This window comes from Hetaerina americana, unplaced genomic scaffold (genome assembly GCF_022747635.1).
Source record: "Hetaerina americana unplaced genomic scaffold, ioHetAmer1.1.p SCAF_37, whole genome shotgun sequence".
Classification (NCBI taxonomy): domain Eukaryota; kingdom Metazoa; phylum Arthropoda; class Insecta; order Odonata; family Calopterygidae; genus Hetaerina; species Hetaerina americana.
In genome coordinates, this window is record NW_027286952.1 from 2,179,625 (window position 1) to 2,186,695 (window position 7,071).

Genomic DNA, 7,071 nt, shown 5'->3' on the forward strand with positions numbered 1-7,071 from the left:
GGGGTGAAAGGGAAACAGTATTTTCCCAGGGTTTTCATTTTGGATTACCTACTGCCTTATGTTCAATTATGAAATGCGTTTTTGTCCAAATGTTGGAGAGTGGGGAAATTTCCCTCAAGAAAATGTTTCAAGCAAGTGTGTGTCTACCAAAAATCAAGATGCCTGGAATTTTAGCATTCACAAGTGGCATTTCCTTGTACATTAATTTAATAATTGATGTGCCTTTGGGGAAGGTATGCACTTAAACCACATTGATGCTGTCTCTTTGCATGCAAAGGGATGCTTTAGAATCACTTCAGCACTGTCCATAAGCATTACTCGCATTGGTAAGAGGGTGGTTCAATAAGTACCCATGTTAGAAATGGAGAAACCATTTTTTCAAAAACATTATTTTTAATTTTTCAACTAAGTCCCCTTTTAAATTTAGAGAATTTTTTTCTCTAAATTTTACAATACACACTGAGCACAACATATACTTCTGGCAGTCTTTCGCTTATCCCATGCTTATTCCCTAGATAAGTACCCAGGGCCCACCAAAAGTGACTACAATACGACACTGAACTTGGCCCACTGTGATAGGTTATGTCAGCTGATTTTCCAAGAATTTGAAAATATCTTCTTAACTAGAACATTTTTCTCTCTAAATTTTTTCCATAAACACTGAGCACAACATATACTTCCCGCAGTCTTTTGCATACCCCATGCTCCTGCCCTAGTTTAGTAACCAGGGCTCAATTAAGTCAGCAGCGTCGTCATCTCACGTGAGAAAACACAAAGTAATTCACAATATCTCCTAAACCAGAACATTTATTTCTCTAAATTTTACAATCCACACTAGGCTCCACATATACTTACGGCAGTCTTTCGCTTACCCCATTCTCCTGGCTTAGTTTAGTAGCCAGGGCCCATCAAAAGTGACTATGATACGACGCTGAACTTGGCCCATGGAAATAGGTTTTTTCAAGTTTGTTCTTTTATGTACTCAATATTCCCTCTAATACGACCGTTTTTTTCCTCCTCGGGGTCACAAAGTAGGCCAATTTTTTTATGAAAAACTCACCATTTCAGCAATCTGTTTCTTAATTTATTACTTTAAGGTGATTTTTGCACCATTTTTCGGCCACGGACTCCTCGTTTTCACAGTTCTCTCTAATTCTTCACCTCTCTCCATTTTCTTTGTCTGGTGTCTTGAGCTACGAAGATGGGATTTGGTGAAAAGTTTTTAGAAGGTAAGTATGGATAACTATTTTGTATTATTAGTAGTATTCATTAATTCATCACGGTTTTAGTATATCTGCAAGATATTCCACATCACCCGAAGAGGTTACTCGCTAGATGCGTTTCTCTTTGTGCTTGGGGAATAAACGAGTGAAAAAGAGATCCCCGGGAGGCATGCGAGAAACCGCTTGCCCTTTCCCTTAATTACAAAGGGAGTATCTCCCGAAACCTACGGTAAAATAGAGGAATTTTTTCAACATTTGTTTTTAGTGTTTTACCCTAATGAAATCCGTTAATATTTAAGTAGCATGAAATTGTCTTGTTGTAAATAAGCATATTTAATATTCCCAAGTCATTCCGTCCCCCGCTTCTTCAGATAGACGGAATGGACCGCAGATCCTATATCATCATTGCCGCCTCCCTTTTCCTATTTTTAATAGTTCCTATGCTATCTCTTCTGAGGCTTTCCGTCCCCCCGCTGCTTCAGATATACGGAGCGCACTTCAGTGCCTATAAAATCATTGCCACCTCTCTTTTCCTATTTTTACTGGTTCCTACGCTATAATTTCTGAGGCTTTCCGGCCCCCGCTTCTTCAGATAGACGGAGAGCACCTCAGTGCCTGTGATAGTAGGTTAACGTATGTACTGTTGGTTAACCTTTGTATTGGAGGAAATTCAACAAAATATATTCGCCTGCCAACTTATAATGTGCGTTCAAAGCTAAATCGATGTACAACCAAGGGATAGCCACAAGGCCAATTAATCAGCTGTCTGCCATATCTAGTAATTGAATATCTAATGTTATCCATTTAGTGCACAGTATACACGACCAAGCCATATTTTCGTAATCGGAAGCGGTGGCAGTTTTATCTACGCAAGAAAGATGATACCATCGGGAACACACATCGCACGCGACCGACGTTGTACTTCCACGGATTTTACCCCGATCGCACAAAGGGCATATTTCGTTAACTTTACGGAGGGACTGTAATATATTTGTTTTAATTTTGTTCCGGTACTCGTCGGCATCAAACTTTTGTTCAGTTCCCATATTTTTCGCTATCTGATTTATGAAAAAACACGAATGCACCCCACAGTTATAGCTATCTCTCTGTTTACCGAATGTCACCCTTATTGCTCTCAATTTACTGGGACGTATTTTTTCCTTACTTAACGTATTCCGCTTCTTTAAGAAAGTCGTGAATAAATTGTAATGCCTGGCATGATCCATATCCGTGCTACCCAATGGATCGAAATAACTGAATAAAAACTCCCGAAGTTTACGACGAACAGGGACCAGTGATTTAGTCTTTATTGAACGGCATTAATATAATTTTCTCTTTGAACTTAAGCTTGGCGACTAAACCCTCGGACGTGAAGTTCCCTCGTAGGGCATAACTGGAATTTTCGCAAGGGATATAAATAATGTCCCTTTTGTTTTTTTTAAGAACTACGGTGGCGAAGATATCTTTAATGAAATTACAAAGCGCGTGAAACTTGAACTTGCGTGAAACATGAACGAGGAATATGTGGAAAGCTAACAAAAAATTGGAATTTAATAGAAGAGTCCTCGGTTATTGCGATGAAAAGGTGAAAGAGAAATGTGATCTTTCGCTGGTTAGGTCTGATTTAAAAAATGCTTCAAGGAAATGGGATCCTCACGAGGTTGGATTGATTGTCGACTTGGATCGCGTGCACCGTGGATAGGAGGATAGGATTTGTAAGACATTGTTACTACTGACAAACCAAGTAGAGCATGAACATTATTACAGCTGCTAAGCTCGGAATCACTCACGGAAGGGAGTTAAATTACAGATTAAATCGCTCGCAGGAATTGAAATGACGTCTCTTCAAGGCATATTTGAAAATGTTTGATTACTGTCATCGTACTACGGTAGAAAAGATCAAGTAAATTGCATCAGAGAGATTAAACGTAGAAGAAATAGAACTAAGTGAACATTTCCCACTAAGAAAAGGGATCCCAATGATGGTGTCCGGCGGCGGTAGGGGTAAAAATATTCGGGTCAAAATTAGTATGGTGTGTGTTCACTCTATGCCACACAACATGGCGGTGCCTTGCAGAGCACTGAGAAAGTACTAAATATTGCCACGAAAAACCGAGGTCACCAGTCAAACATGCACAATCCCAATACACAGCTCGACAAAAATGTCAATTTGATTGTGCAGATTACCCAGAAAAAGAAGGCTCAGGGAACCGTTATAAATAGAAGGCCTTATTTAAGCAGTGGAATCTGTCCACTGTAGGGCTATTCCGAGTCTTGATCAAACAATACTGTCGTTCTGCCACCTTATAGTCGTGATAATTATGTGTTCTACATCCTTACCTGAAATTGATGTCGCATAGATTGGCCTGTAATTGCTGCGTACTTTCCTGTACCAACTAAATACGGCGTTATGTTACCTACTTCACAATCTTTGTGTAACTTGGCTCCACCAAATATTTGATAAAAATTAATGTTGACTAAGTTTTCCTAGAAATCGCCTTAACATCTTCTACTGAAATCAGCGAGCGCTTTACGAAAGGCTGCTTTTGCCATAGAATAACTTTCTACATTTACATAATACCCCGCAAGCCGCCGCAAGGGCGTGTGGCGGGAAGTGTTAGTTCACCAACCGTAAAAAGGAACAATACCACATGGAAAACAACAACATGGAAAATTACACCCACAGCAGCGCACACGCTCATGCAAACTCATCCTTCATCCAACACTCATGCAAACACATATACCACAAACCAACAAAAAACTGCACCCCAGGATGCAGCACGAAAGCCACCCAACAACACTCAAGCTTCGATTGTATTTTGGTAAGAATTTACCGTGATGACTAATGAGAACACTTTACCGGCAATAAACAGTTTTGCGTTGGACACCATTTGTTGCCATTGTCATAACAGTGTAAGTGAAATGCCCTGTGTCCTAGAAACCCCAGCCACACACACTTGCAGGGTTATTGTGACCATGTAGGTATACGAAGAACGATTGCTTGAGTCTGAGTGCGACGGTGCATATATCTCTGTTATTTTATTGCAGTGGTTGAATCTAACAATATCATTGGATGCCGTAATCATTCACTTTGCCGCAAGGAAACTCATATGCCCCGTGAGCTTGAAGTGCATATGATGGAATCCGGATAAGATCCGTTTCTTTCTTATTTAAAGGAAGACAATTCCCGTGGCTTGGCGGCGTCTACCTGATTATCTAGAAAACACGTCAAGTAACTGTCACACATGAATAAAAAAGTTACAATATTTTCTCAGTTTTCCTCAGTAATCAAGTGTATGCGTCACATAAAGGTATTCATAAGACAATATAGTATCAATTTTTCGCACTTCAGCTTCATGACTTCTCCAGTTATAAATATAAGTGCGACAGCATTGCTTTCTTGCTCCTATCTACGGTGTTGAAGTACAAGTGAGGTTGGCAGTCGGCACCATGAAAGGAAATGCGCAAACAGACGACACCGGTTTTTCCCGGGAAAGCATATTTCGTCGGCATTAAACGACCAGAATAGGAATCTTTCCCTTCGTTCTCGCCTGAGGAGTTTTATGGAGGGGGTGGGTGCCAAGGAGGACCTTGGGAGGCATTGGGAACCTTTGGGGATTCCTTTGTTTCCTTCTCTCGGCAGTACGTGCTTAAAAAGGATACAGAACATCATTTCATTTCGAGGAAAGCTTATGTTTACAATGAACACCATTATATGTCCACAAAGGTGGGCAAAGGGGAGGGCCACCGTCATGCAGGGACAAGGGAAATAGGGAAAGCGAGTGGGAAGTGGAAATCCCAAGCTGGTCGGACAAACCCAAGTAAGAACGCAACATAAAGAGCAAATACCGAATGAAAAGACTTTGATAAACCATAGGTTTTCACATAGCAACTAACCTCATGTCCGATTACTCGTTGCCTGCTACCATGCAGTCTCAATAACTATACTTTCACCTAAAAGAGTATCTGCCCCCCCCCCCCGGCACGCAGCCTAGCGATGACGGGTATGGTACTAAAATATGGAAAATAATATCTATCCCAAAATTTTCACTTCGTACAACTTCGGAAGCTCTTTCAAATTGAAGTAAAAATCTTATGCTGGAACAGTATAGTCTCGATCGAACAATAAATATTGTGAACAAAGACTGCAACTTTGTGACGCCAGATTGACCCAGGAGGGGACCGAGCCGATTCTTCATGAATAGCTCCTTCCTATCGGGATGAGTTATTTCATACTAAGACATTTCACACACCTTGAAATTGCATGACGGGGACGTACGGAACATAAGTCTGCTATTCCCCTATTTGAATGGAAGTGCGTTGGCATGGCTAAATCCAGTTTGAGCATGTGGAAAGTGGAGGATGGTTACATATAAAGTAAAAAAAGATTAGTGCCCTGCAAGCCACCGCTAGGGTGTGCGGCTGGAGGTTAATACACAGCAGACCTATTTTGACCAAATTTTTTCTCCCCCTACCGTGGTCGGACAATGCAATTGTGATCCCTTATCGCACCTGGAAAAACTGACACATGAAATATATCTCCCAATACATAATCCATCTGTTTTGGTGGACATGATTTCGCCTACCGTTGGAAGATAGGGTTCTTATACATTTTTTATAATATTATTGTGATAAATTAAAATATTTTTTACATAAAAAGTGCTCTACTCAGTCAATTGCAGATCTGACTGATGTGGGTCTCCCATTTTAGTTTTTTAAAAATATTTATTCATAATATTTTAGGAGTGTCAACATCAGTAATTTTTCATATAAAATTGCGTACAAAATGTTTAGTTTTGTGAGTATTTATATGTAAATGAATGATAACAAACCATTACCATCCTTAGCCTGTCTTAGCATGCAAGATCAATCCTTTTCATCTCCTAGGTGTTGACATTTTTAGACTGAAGTGGTGTCATCAGCATACAGAACAGATTTAGGTTTCATATAACAAGACAATTCATTAATCATGATGATAAAAAGTAGCTTGACATTCTTCATGAAAAGATTGGCATAAAAATTATCAAAGGAAAACAAAAAAGGCCAAGTCTTTAGGAATAATTTAACCCAAGCACTACTGAATATTTAACAGAAATTAGGTGAATCAGACTCTTGCTAAAACACAATTTTAAAGGTAATCAGATAAGCGACTACTACTATTAATAATAACCACCATGCAAATGTGAAGCTGAAGGAAAATAGAAGCCATAATAAACAAAGGAGTTTGACGAGGATGCCAATTGCCAGCACTATTCAACATATATGTAGAAGAGTCGATGAAGGAAGCAAAAGAATTGGGCATCAAAGGAGTCAAGGTGAATGGCAAATAAATTAACATGCTGTGGTTCGCAGACGATGATCGCAGGAGTAGCAAAGATGCAAGAGGACCTGCAAGCATATCTGATTACAACAAACCAAGTACTTTGGGAATATAATATTAAAATCAACAAGAAAAAAACAAAAATCCTTGTGTGTGAAAGAGGGAAGCTGAATCCAGAGATATCACGATTCGAGGAGTGAAACTAGTGGAATGACGTTGAATCATTCACCTACTTGGGCATCAATAATAATCTTATGTAGTGACAACGTTGCAATTTGTCTCGTCCATAATTCGAACTTGTTTCATTTAATCCCAATGCTTTTTCTTTCCCATTCCTTGCTTATTTAACAATCTCCCATTTATTACTGTCTTCAATATTCTAAAGAGAACTCAAATACAATGGACTAAATCTTCGTTGCAGGCTGCAAAATAATTTGATTTATCCCGTAGGCTCAACCTTGGAGTTATTAAAACTTATATTTTCACAGTCTTTATGTACAGCATAAAAATCCATTGCATTAAAACTCC